Below are 18,801 nucleotides of genomic sequence, written 5' to 3' on the forward strand. Positions count from 1 at the left end.
AACTAGCCGATACACAGCTGCCAGAATAGTCCTTTGGCTCCATGAACAGCTGAACTCAGGGGGCTAGACTGATCCTCAGTCTTGGGAGAACAAAAGCATTCAGATTGCTTAAAATCAAAGTTTGCCATCAAGCTCCTGCAGTTCTGTGTCAAGCACAGCTCATGTGAACTAGAAAATCCAGATGCATGTGCACGTGCCCGAGTGTGCCTATCCATCAGTATCACTATAACAATAATCTCAAAGCAACTGGGTAGAACGTTGGACATGCAAAAAAGCTTCTCTGCTGCCTTGATAAATTAGCTCACAATTATTATTTAAATTATGTTGATATGATTGAAGTCTAAATTTTACCCTATTCTAGATACAATTACACTGAAGGTGTAGACTTTCCTGCAACCATGTTTATAAATTGCACACTGTACTATCAATCCTAAAATCTAGTTTCTACCAAATTATAGTATCAGAGAAGCACTTACTTTGAAATTGTTCACTTCCTAACTTTTCTTGGAATATGTTCAAGATTAGCAAGTGTATACAAGTGCTATTCCTGCAGCAGCGGAAAATGAAGCAGACAAAAAGGTATCATTTTAAAGAATTAGACATCCATATCAGATTTGAATCAGGATCCAAACAAAATATCAAGAGTTTCAGCTTGTATCATCAATAATAGACATTTGTTAAATTTACCAGCTTCTGCAACATCAAATGAAAGATCTTTCTTTGTGGTGAAGTGAGTTGTGAATTATATACTGTAAGAACCACTGTGGGTGATGGATGTTTAAGTGATACTGCTGGCCTTAGACTGTGAAGCTGCTAAGAATACTGATATTAACAAAGCTAAAGTAGTTTTTGCTACTTTAAAACCATACCACTGTCTATTAATGTAAGCAGGAAATTGATGGATGCAATCATCTCTAGCTAGTTGCCACAAGAAACACATAAAATGTACTTTAAATTGTTTATCCTGTTACATTTTGATGCAGGTGCAGCATTGACATTGACTGAAAACAAAAACATAGGAGCAGAAATTTTGAAGTGCTCAGTCAAGTTGGAATACAGTTTGTGTTCCAATTGTACCTCTTTCCTTACCGTCTGTTAAGAATTTACTAAGAATGAAAGAGGGATCATTTTAACAGCAGCCAGAGAAGACCTGCAACAATTTGGAATGAATGAAAGAACATGACAAATGTTGGTACACTCAGTATTACTGGAAGTAAATTGCTACTGTTTTACAAATGTGGTTATGGACAGCATGTCTCGAGTTTTTATGAAATTTGAATGCGTAACTGACAGTTGAGTGAAGTTGTTTCAATATTGTCTCCCACAACAAGTCTGCCTTTCTGGCAATCTATACATTGTAAGTATTTTATAAGACTTATTTGTTTTACAAGTATGACTACAGAGTCATATTATAGCAATGGCTCTCAAAATAGGGTCAGGGACTAATGTAGTCGTCATATAATAATGCTTCCTTAAGATGCATCATCAGTCATGACTCTCCCAACTAGTTGTAACCCAGTCCAGGATTTCCCTCTCCTCCCTCCCCCTCAATCCACTAAACTCAAAACAATCAAACTTTCTTTCTTGAATGACACTGAAACTGTATGAGTAGAAAACACAAGAGGATAGAACGAAAGTAATTTGAACAGATTAGTGAGCTGGGGCTGCAGGGAATGAGAAATGTGGCCCTAATAAGTGAGAGGAAATAAATAGTACAAATACCGAATGTGTGGATGTGAGCAAAAAACAGCACCAGTTACATTTAAGGGGTTTTCACCTTGTTTCCTTAATTCTAAAATTCCTTTTTCATATCACAAAGCACTATATGTGCTACAGGGAAGATGTGGAATTAAGATTGAATGGGTGAGAGGGGACACCGACCATAATACACAGAGGAATCAGAGTGCTATAGTATTGGATGTGACCTAAAAGTAGGGTGACCATATTTCCCAAAAGGAAAATGGGACACTGTGTGGGGTTAGCCTGAGCTTTCCCTCTCCTCCCCTTCCCACCCTGTGTGGGGCTAGCCCTAGCCGCTCACCCAAGCCCCTCACCCCACATGGGGCTGGCCCAAGCCACTTTTCTGTGCCCTGCACCCCCACCTCTCACTGGGCTGGCTATGCTGCTCACCCAAGCCCTGCCTGCACCCTCCCCCAAGCCCCACATTTCTCTCTCTCTCTCACACACACACACACACACACACACACACACACACACACACACACACACACACACACACACACACACACACCAACTGATCAAACAAGATAAATGCCCACTTTTGCCCCCCAAAAAAAGTCAGGATTGCTGGGACAGAGCTTAAAAAGGGACTGTCCCAGCCAAAATGGGACTTATGGTCCCCCTACCTAAAAGTGATATCTGTGTAATGAAGCATTCCCGCAAGAACCAATGTGGAAAAAAGTGTGAACACATTTTCCAGAAGTTTTTCTTGCCACTCTCATTAAGTATAAGTGAATTTAGTGGTTCTGAAAGTGCCAGATTAATATAGGCCTCCAAAGCTATACAGGGAAATTCTCTAGCTATTTGCAGAACAGGTACACCACATAGCTGCCATATAGCCTTCACACATTTTTCCACCAGTATGTCTCACCCAGTTCTGAACATGGCACCTCAAGGGGAGATCAGTCCCCATGCCCATTCAGTCCTTGACACTTGACAATTCCTGTGGGACTAGAAACAAGGTTGTTCAATGCACTGATGGTTTCATGATGTGAATATGTTTCTACTAAGAAATTGAGCCTACACTGCTCACTTTATGAGCATAATAAGATTGTATCAACTTTTCTTCAGTATTAGGATGGATTCAGTGACAGTGATTGAAGGCTTCTGGCCAAGATCAGTGAAATTACTCCAGCAGAGACGAAGTGCTTATGAGTTTAATAAGTATAGAGAGACTCTAAATTGGTATATTATCTCCTCCTTCTGGTCACTTTAATGTGTACTTTAGAGTAGCTTCCATTCCTCTCTCTCACAGGCTTAGGGCTTGTCTACATGAACAGTTAAACCATGGCAAACTGCTGTGTCAATCTATCAGGGGCGGCTCTAGGCACCAGCAAAGCAAGCAGGTGCTTGGGGTAGCAAATTACCAGGGACAGCATAATGCTGGGGCCCAAGCTCCAACCTGAGGCAGTGTCCTGGGCTGGATCCTGACCGCCCAGGGGCGGTAACCAACCTGTTGCTCTGACTGGGTGCTGGCGGGGCAGGGGGAGCCAGCTGATTGGGGAGCGTGTCCCTGCCACTCTCCCATGGGCAGTGGCCACACTGCCTCAGGCGGGAGCCAGTAGCGTGGCCCTACCCTGGCCCCGGAGTGCAGGAGGGGTGGCAGAACATGGCAGCTGGGCAGGCTGCTCCTCCAGAGCTGGCTGCGGGCTCCTCCTACTCCTCCCCCCTGCACCACCTCTTGCCTGGGTAGGTGAAGGGATCGGCAGCCTGGGCTGAGCCAAACTCATGTGCTCTCTCTCGGCAGGAGTCTGAGAAGTTGGCCAGGGCCGAGGTGAGGATGAGTGGGGGCCGGGATCCCCAATCCCTGGCGGCAGGAGATGAGTCCCCAGACGGCAAGGGGGAGCACGAGCCCCCACAAACTCATCCGGAAAGTGTCCACCTCAGGCCAGATCTGCAGCAAGGTAACAGCTGGGCTGGGCAGGACGGTCCCCAGGAAACCCAGGGAGCTTCTGGCTGCTGGAGCCCCAGAGGCTGCCGCATCCCTCCCCAGCCTAACACAGCACACTGGTGGCTTGGGTCTCCTCCAGCCTCCCCCCTACAGGGGGTGAGGGACCGGGCAGAGTAGGGCAGCATCCATCCTAAGCTAGCCCATCGCCTCTTCCTTGGCTGAAGCCCAGCCCCGGAGCTTTCTCCAGTGCATGCCTCTCAAGCTCCGATTCCCAGCTGGACAGCCTCAGCGCTGGGAAAATGCCACGCAGGGCTGGGTCCAGTATGTCTCCCAGCTTGTAGGGAGCTTTTTTGCCCGAAGACTAGCACCTTACCTACAGCCAAGTACAGTAGTGCGATAGGAGTGTGACGTGAAAAATATCATGTCGCGTCATAACAGTCACTCAATGTGAACGTGCGTAAGTAACGTTAAGGGTTATTGATTGATTAAATCAGGAATCACAATTACTTCTGTGTCCTGTGCCGCCCTATCGGTGCCATTCGTGTCAATTTCCATGTCGCATTGGTGCCAGTGGTTATAGGGCAAAATGCCAGGACAAAAATGAAAATGGCTTTCCGGTGCTGCCTACTGGCAACAAAGAGAGAAACGGCAGAAAGAATTAGAAAAACTATCTCGTTCTTCATATACGTATTTTTAAAAAGTTGACAAAGAGAAAGCTCTAAGCAATGCATTGGAAGTCTTCATCAACTGATGAAGACCAATCAAACCAAAGATTATTTTCGCTAACTGATAAAGATGAACAATCACAATCCATCCAAAGATTTCTTCCTTCAGATGAAGAGTCCAGAAAGAACTATTATCCAAATCTAAAACTGAAGAACAATTATTGGAAGGTGGACAGACTGACATAGCATCAGATCCAAGTACATGGCCAACAATAATGACTGATGCAATGCGAATAATTATTGTGAAAAAAGGTCCTTCAAAACTAGATCCTACATTTGAATATCCATTTAATGAGTCAAATCGTCGATTTATGCCATCCGGTATGAAGAGAAAAATGGGGAACAAATTAATAGATCGTGGTTAGTGTATTCACAGACCAAAGATGTAGTTTTTTGTTTTTGCTGCAAACTGTTCTGTAACTCGGACATTCTTCTGGCAACCGCAGGTTTTAATGACTGGTGCAATTTGCATCAGCATCTGAAAGAACATGAAGCATCAAAAAATCATTTACGCTCGTTGACAAATTGGATTGAGCTGTCAAACAGATTACATTCCAGTACAAAAATCGATCTGGTACAGCAACATCTGCTAAATTCAGAAATTCTACATTGGCAAGTTGTGTTGAAACATTTACTGGCAATCATTAATTTCCTAGCCGAACAGTACCTTGCATTCCGTGGATCCTCAGATATTTCATATGAGAGATTCACACCCATTATTTGGGTAAAAATACACAAAATGAGAATACAATTTCTAATAGTGTGTAATGAAATTATCGGATTTGAAACATGCCAAATATTACTCAAGTGAATTGTACTCAAGATCTGAGCAAATATCAATAGTTTTATGATTTGTGAAAATTGATGAAAATGCAGAAGTGAAAATTTGTGAACACTTTCTAGAATTTATACCAGTGAATGAAACTACTGCGAAAGCCCTCAGAGATATAATTCTACAGAGACTGGAATACCTTTGGAAAATATGCGTGGCCAAGGGTATGATGATGGCTCAAACATGTGAGGACGACATGCAGGTGTACAGCAAAGAATATTGAATTTAAATAATTGAGCTTTTTTCGTTCCTTGCCATGCACATTCGCTCAATCTGGTTGTCAGTGATGCTGCTAAATCATCTAAAGATGCCGTTTCATATTTTACCACAGTGCAAGCAATTTACAACTTTTTTTAGTGCTTCCATACACCGTTGGACAGTCTTCAAGATGCATCTTGAACAAAAACTCACATTTAAACCTCCAAGTCAAACTAGACTGGAAAGCCAGATAGACGCTATTAGACCATTCCAATGTTCATCAGGAGAGATTTAATGTACTATTTGAAATAAGCCAGGACTTGTCGTATGATCCTTCATTTCGACATGAAGCTGAAACATTGGCTCAGAAAATGATGGTTTCAATTTTCATGTTGCACAATTATTTGGCATAATATTCTAAATCAGCAAAGTTATGCAGAACATAACCATAGACATATCCAAGGCAAAGACTATTTTAAATAAAACACTCAAATATTTAAAAAAAAAATACTGTTCAGATGAAGGATTTGAAGAAATTGTCAAAGAAGCAACAATAGCAGAGGATCTTGATTTTTGAACAGACGTTTGCACCTCAACAATTCATTCGTCCTTGGGAAAAAAACAAGACAGTTTTGTTATGAGGCTCATGATGATCCTATTCTCGATCCAAAATACAGGTTTAAAGTTGAATGTTTCTATTGTATTTTGGACGTAGCTATAACTTCCACTGAAAGATTTTTATCAGTTGCATGGTCATTGTGAAACTTTTGAATTTTTATACGATATTGGAAATATTAATCAGTTTTCCAAAGAAGACCTCATGAAGCACTACCAAGACCTACATTTAGTGCTCAGTAATAACGCTGCTGACACTGATGGAGTAGAATTATACGATGAATTCATAGCTTTATCTGAGCTAATAAGTCCTAAAACTTCTCCTCTAAAAGTATTAGAATTTATAGCAAGAAATTATTTTTTCACTCCAAACACTGCTATAGCATTACACATTCTTTTAACGGTACCAGTATCAGTGGCTTCTGGTGAGCAGTTTCTCAAAACTGAAATTACTAAAAAAATTATTTGAGGTCCACCATGTCTCAATCTTTTGTCAGGACTCGCATTAATTTCAATTGCAAGTACCACTGCAAAAAATTTAGATCTCACTGAATTATTAAAAGACTATATAAGCATAAAAATCAGAAAATCAGTTCATATAAATTTTTAATTTATGAAAAAGTGGGTGCACCAGAAGACTAACGTTTTTCAGGAACTTTTTTATTTCACTAACTACAAATTCTGTTCATTTTTTTTAAAATTTAAACAGTCAAAAAACAAAAACAAAATAAAAATTGCAAAGTGCAATCGTGTAAAAGCCAAAAAAAAAAAGGGGGGGGGGGGCGGCCAAAAACATTTTTGCTTGGGGCAGCAAAAACTTAGAGCTGGCCTTAGTTAGCTTAGTTAGCTGGCCTTAATCACCCACATAGCCCACCCCCAGGCTACCTGTTCATGTGCACCCTGCTGATGCATGTCAGCAGTCTCTTTACACACTTTGATCTAATTCTCCTGGAAACAGGACTAGATCAAAGTGCTCTAACAAACTGTTAACATGCAATCAGCAGGGTGCACATGAACAGTTAGTGTGTAGCAGGCTAGTGCAGCATAGATTGACACTCCAGCTTGCTGCAGTCTATTTTTTCCTGTAGACAAACTCTTAGACTCAGGCTCACAATGACTTTGTATGAACAGGAATGTAAAGGAATCTAAGGGGGCCTGATTCTCATTTACACTGAAGCTGCTTTACACTTGTAGTAGTGTATCAGGGCCATAAAGTGAATGGTAAATATAACTTACTCCAACTTCAAAACCTTATACAAGGCCAGAGTGGTGTGAAGTGGCCTTAGTGTAACAGAGAATCAGGCTCAGGGAGTCTAAGCTGATGTAATTCACATATTGAAGAGCCAAAGGAGGCAAGAATAGCAAGAAAAATAAGGTGCAAGTGTGCAAATTGAATTTGACTATTCTTTCCTTTAACATTCATCTCCTTGAACCTTCAGACTCCTTGGCAAGTAAAAAGAAAAGGAGTACTTGTGGCACCTTAGAGACTAACAAATTTATTAGAGCATAAGCTTTCGTGAGCTACAGCTCACTTCATCGGATGCATTTGGTGGAAAAAACAGAGGAGAGATTTATATACACACACCACTCTAAGCCACAAGTACTCCTTTTCTTTTTGAGAATACAGACTAACACGGCTGCTACTCTGAAACTTGGCAAGTAGTTTACATCAACTGAGATTCCCTTACAGAATCAAATGTAAATGAGTGAGTTGCATGGGGGAGGTGGAGGTAAGTCTAAAGAATGCTGGGGGGGAGCCAAAGGAAAGCCACTCTGCACATTGTCTGACTTTGGACATTGTGTCCCTTACAAGCTTCCTGCAGCATCCTATCTTCCCATAATCTTTTAGTTAAGAAGTACAGGGACTTATTTTGCCAAAATAAGCCATATTTTTCATTTTACACTCTACAATTGACTAAATTTGTATGGCTCTCTCACCCCCAGCAGAGTTCCTGAGTGAATGAGGTCTCTCTCAACAGTAAGCAAAATTGTTAGATTTGCTTTCCAAAAACAATTTTTTAGGGACTGGAAAAAGTTTGAAGACATCCATTTTTGCAGTTCTTCTGCTTTGGTGTCCCAAATATCTTCTGGGTCATCTAGGGCTAGATGGTGGAATGACCATGAGCTCTAAGTGCATAGGAGCTGACCAGACACTAAGTAGAGGCTCATAATTTGATCCCTGGTCCTCCCATCCCACATACATTTACTTTCCCTTTTATGCCAGTTTGACTGTGCTGGACACCACATTGGTAAGTGAAATAAAAGCTTTGCTCCTTCCTTTCTTTCTCCTTCCCACCCATTCCCTACCCATATGTACAGGAGAAGTTTCTCTGCTGCACTGTGACTGGCCGTGAAGGTAGCTCATGCAACTTAATCAAGAGAGCACCTTACCCCTTAGTACTTGTTAACACATGTCATGATTTGGGTCCTCATTAGAAGGCTCATCTTTGTTCTATACCAATCTCATGCAATGGTATCATTTATATTAGGGGGAACAATATTAACTGTATCAATCATTTTGAACTTAAATGTTAAAAGTTAGCAAATATATATTATACACACACTTTACTTGTGCCTTCCTTAAACCTTTTCAAAATCTGACATAGTGACCTTGGTTAAAACTGTATGACAACAGAATATTGGAAGAGGACAGTTGTCAGAGCCATGAATAGAAAATCTAAACCAAGTAGTACGTTCTCACCAAGTTAAGCTTGCCATTAGAAATATATTTTAATATTAAATGTTTGTTTATGCATTTTCACTTCAGTGAAGTTTCCAAAAACAAAGAACTCTTGGGAAAACAACAGATTTTGACCTTTAGTTGTTGGTATGTTACTTCAGATCTCCGTTTCAGAACCATGGTATTTACAAGTGTCGGGAAAATACCAACATGTATTTTACATCACACAAGTGGCTATGATACTCAGCTGTACATAATTTATGATATCCCGATATTAATCATAAACCCATAAGAGATTGGAAAAAAAATCAGATAAATAAAGCCTGGCAAAGTAATGAAAAGATATCACAGCTCTTTTCACTCAAATATATAAACTCAAAACATAAATTTCATAGTGTTTAAAATGTTACAACCACTGAAATGGCTTGCTACAATCATTCTTCTTTAAAAGCTTAGTATTTTGACTAACCATCAAGCATTGTGTCAGCTTGATTTGCAGGTCATATTGAGAATATCTTGAGGGAAATTAAATCTATTGGGAATATAGACCTGATCTTTTTCTAGCATTTATATACCACATCCAGTCCTACAGTTTAAAGATTGCAGCCCAAAACTGAGATAAATGAATATTTTCCATTTTTGCAACAACTCTGATAAATTTCTTTATTTGGGTTATTTTAAGATCAGTTAATGGATTTTTATTGTGGAAGCTCTAGTGATAAGAAACATTACTAGCCTTTATTCACAAAAAAAAGTGTCTTTCTGACTAATTGGTTGTGATTTTGGACAAGACCTTAACTTTGATAACTGACATTAGATTTGTAAGAACTGCAAGGTTTTCATCTAAAACCCATTCAAATCAACGGAAAGAAACCCATTTATTTCAACAGGCTTTGGCTCAGAATCCAGTGAAAAAACAGACCACATAAGTTTACCTTACTCTATATGGCTTTAGGAGACTGACTTTAGATCCCCAGGTCTGACATTGTTGTCTGCATGCAGTCCTTACTCAGGGGGAAAAAAAACTCCCATTGACTTCTATGGGAATTTTTTCTGAATAAGATTGCAGGATATGGCTCCTTAAGATCCCAGGATAGGGATAAGTGCAAAATATAAATCGCGTTAAATGGTTAAACTTTCTTGCCAATTAAGCATTTTGTCAATGCACATAACAATATGGAAATTCCATACTGCATTGATTTATCACTCCCAGATGCCTGTGCCATACCCAATATGTTTGAAGGCAGAGGGGTATGAAAGGAAGTACAGACAAACCTTTTTGTCTTAACAGTTCACTGTAATTGTCCCCAGTTTCTGGTTTCAATCTATGACAGGGATAGCATCAAAATAATGATTTGTGTGTTAATTTCTCAACCACGTGTTTGAAAAAGTAAAAACTCACGATTCCTCATTGAGCTTCAGGGACAAATGCAGGGCATTAGTATTTCTAAAGGAACTGTACCAAAGGCTACCTTAGATTTTGATGCATACAGCAATAATTTAAAGTGTGATTACTATCATTGTCAATTGCCTAAGGAATGAGAAAACAGATGGTAGTATTGCACAACAGGGCTTTTGATTTATGTTTAGAATGATAAACTTGAAGTCAAATTTTAGTACTGTCAATACACTGAGATCAAATAGAGCTGGTCAGAAATTGTTAGAAGAGATTTCCAAAGAAAAACTCCACTTTCACAACAATTACATTTTCCATGAAGAAATTTAATTTTTTCCAGAAAAAAAAAGTTGACTGCTACCTGGCTACCCACCTTTCAGCTTCCCAGAGGAAAAACAAAACAAAAAACACAAAATTGACAAGATACCTCAAGGAAGGCAGTCAGCAAGCTGAAAAATTCTGCTTCAATTCTCCTGTAATGGAATTTTTCCTGGAAATCCCTTCCCGCCAAGTATTTCATGGTTTTGATTTTGTGTCCTGATTTGTGATGCATTTTTTTCAAAAATGCAATTTTTTTATGAATGCATTTCCATTTTCCAGCCAGCCCTAATCAAATCATTTCATTAATATTTCAAAGTATTTCATTTCTACGGAGTTACTATATGAACTATGCAGTACTCCTAATAGACAGTGCTGGATGTTCCTAATGTGAAAGTGTCTTTTGTAATAAGACACTAAAACTCTAAGGCAAGAGAGTCAAAGTTGCAGTGGAATTTTCTTACATGGTATGTTTGTCAACACAGCAAGTGAGTCATGTTCTGAGCCTGGTTTATTAGCAGTTCTGCTGCAATTCTGAGCTTGAGCATTTACAAATGTTGAAGGTAAAAGGAGTCAGCACGGTATCTTGGCTAAAGTTCTACCAATTTTGCTTCTGATTGACTAAACACACACTAAACTTTTGAAGCTAAGTATGTTAGGGTAATGCTGGGTGGCCAATATTCAGATGAACTGTGTGTTTTAGGGAGCAAAATGTGAATATAAATACATCACTAACATAGTAAGTACTCCACCAGCACAGGGGCATGCCAATTGCTGTGGAAACAGGAAGGAACACATTGCGCAGATGTGAACAACAATACAAATTACAGCCATCTTGTTCTGATCAGTTAAGAATTCATGGCATATGCACCCCATATTGTAATAAATATGTCTGAACAGCCTCTAGTATGATCTTTCTCAAAGCACCAGACTTTTTGTATTCTAGCATTGTTAGCACTGTGTCTTTGATCCAGTCAACAGCAATGCATTTTTGTACCACTCCTTAAGAGCTACTCCTAAAAAACTTTGGATAGTACCTTTTCCCAGGTCTGATGGAAAAAAAGTGGATTAAACACAGTTGTTTAGACCTAAGGGTATCTCTTAAGCATCCTGGTGGTAAGAGGTCCACTCCCCAAGTTTCCCTAGGAGAAGTTTAAGATGAAAAAGATAGAGCCTAATTATGTTTTGTTGAATTTTGACCATTTAATGGCTCTCGCATGTTTCCTGATTAATCACAAGATCTGCCTACCTGCACCATTCTGTCCAATGGAAATACTCCAGTTAGCAATCAATCAGGCTCCTTGAACCCAAGGCCTGCCCAAGTCTAGTACACTCATGGCAATAACCTCTGCAATAGGATAAAAAGCAGGGAGAGCGTGGCCTCTGGGCAAAGTCACCTCTGTCTGCTGGCATGACAAAAGCAGCCATACCTCCCATTTTCATTGGGACTGTCCTAGTTTCTTACGATGTCCCAGGGTCAATGAAAATATATACTTTTTAATTATAAAATGTGTTGAAGACATATTGCTATACTGAGTGGAATTTGCTTTCTTATATTTAGCAGGAGCAACCAGTCCAATGAAACAAGTATTAAGTATCTGAGGTGGAGAAAAAGTTAAATGAATGTAGAAACCATCAAAGCTGTTCTTTTGCTCAGAGTGAATGTTCACAACAGTTGGGAATTTTGTTATCAACTCACTGGGAACATCAAGCTACTGAAAAGTAGCCTCCACTCAGAGAGGTGTTGCTGGTTAATCAGAAACTGGCAATACTGACACCAGCACACTTTGAAAGATAAAAGTGAATTTAGGAGAACAAACAATGGGATTATTTCATAACCCTGCTGGTATAGCCTCAGTAGTGAGCTGGTGTTTTATTTCAAAGATATAAGTTACCTTATGCATAATGGGACTAACTTTTCAAAGGACGGCACATAGACAATGCTCCTTTGGTATTCTAAGAGGTATTGAATCTATGCATCACTTCCAATGTGGCAAGTAACTGAAGAATAATCATAACTTAAAATCCTTGATCTAGTGTGTGATTTGATTTTTCAGTAACAAGCTGAGAAAAAAAAAGTGTTCCTCAACATTAACTGTAAATGCCTCAGTGAACAGCATACATTAATGTGATTTACAGGAATCAGCTCTATATAAAGATACGCATTAACTAAAGCTCCAGTGCTTTGTGTTGTCATACCACAGATTCTCCCATGAGACTTAACTTAAAACCTCACATTACAGATAGGTATATACTAAAGTTAAGATCCTTTCTTCCATCCCAAGTATGAGGTCATTCTTTATGACCGGTAAAAATAAAGTGCTCTTTTCTAATTGCCACCACAATGAGGGAACTTTAAGTTAGTTGGCAGATGAAATTCAATGTTGATCGAGGCAAAATAATGCACATTGGAAAACAATCCCAACTACACATATAAAAGAATGGAATCTAAATTAGCTGTTACCATCAAGATAGATCTTGAAGTCATTGTGGATAGTTTTCCGAAAACATCCACTCAATGTGCAGCGGCAGTCAAAAAACCAAATAGAATGTTAGGAATCATTAAGGGAGGGACAGATACGACAGGAAATATCATCTTGCCTCTATGTAAATCCCTGGTATGCCCATATCTTGAATTCTGTGTGCGGATGTGATCGTCCCATCTCAACAAAGATGTATTGGAATTGGGAAAGGTTCAGAAAAGGGCAACAAAAATGATTAGTGGTATGGAACAGCTGTCATATGAGGAGAGATTAATAAGACTTGGACTTTTCAGCTTGGAAAAGAGATGACTAAGGGGGGATACAACAGAGGTCTATAAAATCATGACTGGTTTGGAGAAAGTAAATAAAAAAGTGTTATTTACTCCTTCTCATAAACACAAGAACTAGGGTCACCAAATGAAATTAATAGACAACAGGTTTAAAAACAAACAATAGGAAGTATTTCTTCATATAGAGCACAGTCAACCAATGGAACTCTGCCAGAGGATGTTGTGAAGGCAAAGACTATAACAGGGTTCAAAAAAAGAACTAGATAGATTCATGAGGATAGGTCCATTAATGGCTATTAGCCAGGATGGGCAGGAATGGTACCAGAAGCTGGGAATGGGTGATGGATCACTTGATGATTACCTGTTCTGTTCATTCCCTCTGAAGCACCTGGCATTGGCCACTGTGGGAAGACAGAATACTGGGCTAGATGGACCTTTAGTCTGACCCAGTAGGGCCATCGTTATGAGGATGAAGTCTTTCTCAGTAGCTAATGGGAGTTGTAACCATTCTAGTCAATGCCCTCTCTGGATGATTACCAGCATCAGCTGATGCTGGACTATCCATTGATGGAGTAGGAATATGTAGCATCATAGACAAGGAGACTCCCTGTAAAGAAGTTGCTTTCGTTTTACTTTTTTCTGCTTGAAACCCAGACCTGCAACACCCACTGGAATAAGTGTTTTCAAACATTCACATAAAAGTAGAATATATCAAATATATCAGAGATTGTGTTGGGGCACCTGCCTTCCCATTAATGACTGCATGGGCTACTTCATCTTTCCTTCTCAGTCATGTAACACTGTGAAAGCTACTGTAATTGGTGGTATATGCAGATAAATTAGCAAAGTATTTTAGCTTCATTTAGTATCATTTAATAAGTAAAATGGAGGCCTATTTGAATCACGTGACCAGCTAGCTCTCTGCAGTTGCTCTGTGATCTATCACCTGGGAGCTGCTTCACTGGAAAAATACAGTAAAATCCATGTGTGATTGAGCTCCTACCTCTGAATACCAAGAACATGGTAAGCCTTGAGCACTCCCTAGGATCACCACAGAGAGCCTTTGTGTGAGAAGATTCTCTCATATCCAACTAGAATTTAAGTTGCAATATAGAACTAAGGGGAAGATCCTACCTCCTAATTCAGTCCCTTTTCACACTCTCCTGCTCCCTAAAGCTGCTCTGAGTTATTCCAGACACTAAATTGCCATGGGAATTGTGGAAATGGAGTAATTCCTTAAAGCTATTTTTCCCATAGGATGCTACAGCGAGCAAAGACTGGTCAGAAATGAGGATTGGGATCACCATTTAACATATTACTAGACTACTAAACTGATGTATTGTCAATTTTTTAAGACACATGAGCAAAACTCAGGTGAGGGAAACTTAGAAAAAAAATTTACCCAGCCTAACTTTGCAGGACAGCATTTTTTAAGTCAAGAGATAGGCAACAAAAGTGAAAAAAAAATCCCATTCCTTTCTGACATTGGATTTGAATTTCATCAAAAAGGACCTGCTCCAAAGCTGATTGAACACAAGACTGTATCATTAACTTTGATGGATTTGCATCAGGCTCAGCAGGGTAGTGTCCAATATTAGTCTCCTCAAAAAGTGTGTGTGAGTGAGACGGGGTGGGGGAAACAAGTCCTGAGTCTATTAAAATGCCAATACAAAGGACTACTCTGTATTAGACAACCTGAAATAAAAAGTGAGTTGTTTGCAGATCAAAAAAAAAAAAGGTGTCCTGCAAAGCTTGACTATGTCAAAAAGAATCATTTATCAATAAGCTAATTTTCCAAGTTTGAGAGCTAGTGATGCATTTGCTCAGAATTTAGTTATTTCATGTGAAATCAAATAAAGTGTTGACACATGTGGGTTATGATGATTTATCCTTTATTGCTTATTAAATATTTTACAATATCTAATTTAATAAAGTGGAACACACTGTGTGCCAATTACCCGGTATTACTGACAGAAGTAAAAGAACAGTTGTAGTATATAATCTAACCACCTCATTGAGTACAATCTCCAGCTGCTTGGACATAAATTGCCGCATAGCATGGAAGACACAGGTATTAGGATACTGTACATCTTGAGTAGCAGTACAAATTTGTAATCAGAGCTATTGAATCTTATATAAATGAATATGAAAGAGGCATTATCTCCATCTTTCCCCTCTGTAAATGCATCTGAAGTTGGCCAGGCATATTATTCATTTGTCTCTTTCTACCTAGCATTCTGGACTGAAGTAACTACACCACTGGTTCAACAGTGCAGCTGTGCTCACACCAAGGTGAGGCACCAGCCTTAGTGAGGATACTACTGGCTTAACTCATCTAGCCTGCTGCAGGGCTGATATCCAGGTACAGGTTTCAGTGAGGTTCCTAGTACATCATCTCCAGCTGCTGGACTGATGCCAGAATTTCTCTGAGATTCACTGGCTCAGCAGTGATAGCTGGCTGGGCTGATATTTAAGGAGAGGTTGCACATTCAGCTCCTCTGTTTTACTGAGATGATATCAAGGCATGGACCTTTGGGAGATTACTGATCAAGCACCCTTTCCTTGCTAAGTGATGTGAAAGCAAAGATCTTTGTGAGATTGTTGATTCACAAGGCTTGACCTCTGAGTCAAGAGGGACCATGGATATGCATCATGGCACATAACACCAAGTCTGCCAACTCCAATATACAGGAATGATCAGAAGATTCTGAAGATAGTCCCAAACTCCATTATCCAGTCAGAGCTGTTTTGAAACTGGCATCTCCAATTAAAGACAACTTCCAATTTGGGCATTTCATTTCTGTTACCTTCAAGGATTTAATAATTACTTGCCACTCCAGCTTTGTACTGAATTTACAGGCTGCTTCATCTGAAAACCAGTTAAAGTCAAATGCATCTTCCTTGGGATCTGAAGGTTTGAGATTATATACTTGACCTGACCTCCACTCCAGATGCATTATCATCCCACTGAAAACAAACACACACACAATATCCAAAATCATGTCACAGGGACATTTTCCTGGTATACTAAGGGCTATTTAGAGCTCTGGGCTGTTTTGGGGCATTCTAGAAGTGTTGTGGGTTTCTTGATTTTTAAAACAACAACTCAGAAAGATGACTGGACATTGAAGGGAAAAGAAAACTACAAAAAATCATCAAAATTCTACAAAGATCAGCAAGACAGAAATAGATCTAATGAAACACTGAATGGTTTTTATTGAAGCATAAGTGAGAATTAAAACTCCCATCAACTACAAGAGAACCAAATTTCTGGTGTTCATGTAGCTAGACTCTAACCTTTTCCAGAAGCCTATCTGCACCTATGTGGTCCCAGAAGATGTAACTTTTTTTGGTCAAAATTAGACTTCCAGTCTGAGCAGTAGCAACATAATAGCATCTGCTTCCCATCTGCAAAAATGTCTTAAGTATAGCCAGTTGCTTTGCCAGTCATAAGTGGCTAGACTAAGATTGGGCATGGGGGGGGGGAAGGAGGGAGGGGTTTCTAACCATCAGGGGAGTGAAGTTTTGGAATAGCCTTCCAAGGGAAGCAGTGGGGGCAAAAGACCTATGTGGCTTTAAGATTAAACTCAATAAGTTTATGGATGAGATGGTGTGATGGGATAACATGATTTTGGTAATTAATTGATCTTAAAATATTCATGGTAAATAGGCCCAATGGCCTGTGATGGGATGTTAGGTGGGGTGGGATCTGAGTTACTACAGAAAATTCTTTCCTGGGTATCTAGCTTGTGAATCTTGCCCATATGCTCAGGGTTTAGCTGATCGCCATATTTGGGGTCAGAAAGGAATTTTCCTCCAGGTCAGATTGGAAGAGGCCGTGGTGGTTTTTCGCCTTCCTCTGTAGCATGGGCCATGGGTCACTTGCTGGAAGATTCTCTGCTCCTTGAGGTCTTTAAGCCACGATTTGAGGACTTCAATAGCTCAGACATAGGTGAGAGGTTTATCGCAGGAGTGGATGGGTAAGATTCTGTGGCCTGCGTTGTGCAGGAGGTCGGACTAGATGATCATAATGGTCCCTTCTGACCTTAGTATCTATGGATTTTTAAGTTCTATGGTCAACGCATCTTACAAATCTCTCAATAATTGCATCCCAAACAAAGCCTTCTTTTGTCCTTGCTTCATCATGAATTGGCTAGATGGCTGACTCAACCACAAAGGTCAGTCTTCTTCTTCTTCTCAGTCCACCAAAGCTCCCTGCTATAGGACAGCTGGTCTTAAGTTCAGACACGTAAAGAGCTGAGAAGGCTGATCTGTCATTTAAGTCATTGAGAGGTGTGGAGTCTTGTCATTTTCCCAGGAGGCCTTCAGCAGCTTTGGGCTCTAAGATAGAATCACCATGCCTGTTTCTCATTAACCCTAGGACCCGTGAACAGCAGTTCCACTCAGTGCAAGGCTGCCTCCTTGTGGCTAGGTGAGGGTGAGAGCTAATTCCCAATCTGGTGCTCTCTGCCATCTGTTACTCACACTGTGAACCCTCCCTTTCTTAGCAATTCAGGATGCTCTCTTTATGACTCAGTCCTCCACCTGAGTCCTGTCCCATCAGACGAGTTGTCCATATGCCATCTCAGGAAGTCTCCTGTTCCAATTCCAAATCCTAAGCCACTTTCCAAGTGACTAGTAGGGGAACCCAGGCCACCGTCTACTCCGGGTTCTAGCCGAGGAAGCCTAAGACCAGCCACCTAAGTCTGCTTAGACACAGTCTAAGACCCTGTTGCTGTTTCCCTGGATTTTTTTCCTATCCCACCTCCCTAAATTTACCCCTAGAGCTTGTTCTGCTCCCCACTACTTACATCCCTGTAGGCCTCTTATAAGACTCTCTAGTCCAGGGATCTCCTCCACCTAGTCAACTCCCTTTCTCTCTAGGTAGTGAACACATGCCTCTTCCCTGCATCATCTTCCTGGCCTCACTTGCTGGCTTTATATGCCTAGACAAGTTTGGTTTCATCTGCCATTAGGATTTAAATCAATCCCTGGCTTCCCTCCAGCCATAAAGTCTAAGGTAAATTAGCCCCTCCTGGCCCACATTAACCCCTCAGGGCTTGCCTCAGAAGGACACCCGATCATAAGCCCTTATGTCATTGTAGCGGTGTAAAAGTGGACCTTGAAGCGTAAAGTGAAACTTAAAACATCTTTACATTACTGGGGCAGCGTCTAGGGGCCTGAGCATAAGTGAGAATAAGGCCCACTCCATGCATGGCAAGAAGCAATGAAAACCAAAGGTCTTTTGCTGAGTCATTTTAGTTTGTCACAGCTAAGACTGGACCCAATTTTGGTAGGAAAAAAAACAATTTTTTTTAGTATTTGCAGAGTATTGAAAACTTTAAACAGCCTTCTACAGTGCTAAGAAATATTAAAGGACTTCTGTTGAGTAGTGGGGCAGGAAAAAAAGGAATTGTCAGAATGGTGGAAATATTGAAACATGGGAGGTTTTTTTCCTGTCTGGTGATTTATGTGTTTGCTGTTTTTTCTCTGTATTCTATGACAAGGAAATTTTAATTCCATACATTGTTAACAACTGACTGCAGTGAATCCAAAAATTAGCATATCCTAAGAAGACAGAGGTCTATTTTTGTTGTTGTCTTTGGAAGTGTAGGTGCACTGATCATGGATTT

Source organism: Dermochelys coriacea, chromosome 1 (genome assembly GCF_009764565.3).
Source record: "Dermochelys coriacea isolate rDerCor1 chromosome 1, rDerCor1.pri.v4, whole genome shotgun sequence".
Lineage (NCBI taxonomy): Eukaryota > Metazoa > Chordata > Testudines > Dermochelyidae > Dermochelys > Dermochelys coriacea.